Raw genomic sequence first — 941 nt, 5'->3', positions numbered from 1 at the left:
AGCTTGAGGCCTGACCCAAGCCATGGTATTTTCAATAACCTCATATGTATTAGCTGGAGAGTGAATAAGGAAGACTGTAGAAGAATTGATGCTTTTGAGTTATGGTGTTGGAGGAGAATATTAAAAGTGCCATGCGCTGCCCATAGAACCAACAGATTTGTGTTGGAAGAAGTGCAGCCAGAGTGTTCCTTGGAGGCCAGGATGGCCAAACGTCGTCTCTCATACTTTGGACATATTATCAGGAGGGACTAGTTGCTGGAGAAGGATATCATGTTTGCTAAGGTGGAGGGTCAGAGACAAAGAGGAAGACCCCCAGGGAGATTGATTGGCCAAGTGGCAGCATCAATGGACTCAAGCATGGCAACAAGAGTGAGGTTGGCCCAGGATTGGGTAGTGTTTCGTTCTGTTGTGCATAGGGTCACTATGAATCGGTACTGACTTGATGGCACCTAACAACAACAACAACAACAATACATTATTAGCAGCACTGCCCTATGTATTAGCCTCATATTGGATTCTTTATATATGTGTATCATGATGGTGATGTAGGATTAAGCACAGGACTGCTAGCCAAAGGGTTGGCAGTTCTGACCCAGGAATTACTCCTCAGAAAACTATACTCATTGGGTTGCTATGAGTTGAAACACTTAACAACAACATCCTAGTGTGGCGCTGTAGGCGAAGTACTGGACTGTTCACCGCATGGTTGGTACCTTGGAAGCCCTCTATAGAGTGGTTGAGTCTAAACTGACTCTGGCTTTCAACAACAACATATATCTATTATATGGAGCTCTGTTAGAGTAGTGGTTACGAGTCGGGCTGGGAACTGCAAGGTCAGCAGTTCGAAACTACCAGCTGTTCTGCAGGAGAAAGATGAGGCATTCTGCTCCCATCAAAATTTACAGCCTTGGAAACCCTGTACAAGGTTGCTATGAGTCAGA

Source organism: Chrysochloris asiatica, unplaced genomic scaffold, assembly GCF_000296735.1.
Source record: "Chrysochloris asiatica unplaced genomic scaffold, ChrAsi1.0 scaffold00054, whole genome shotgun sequence".
Taxonomy (NCBI): Eukaryota; Metazoa; Chordata; class Mammalia; order Afrosoricida; family Chrysochloridae; genus Chrysochloris; species Chrysochloris asiatica.
Note: the sequence above shows the minus strand (reverse complement) of the source record.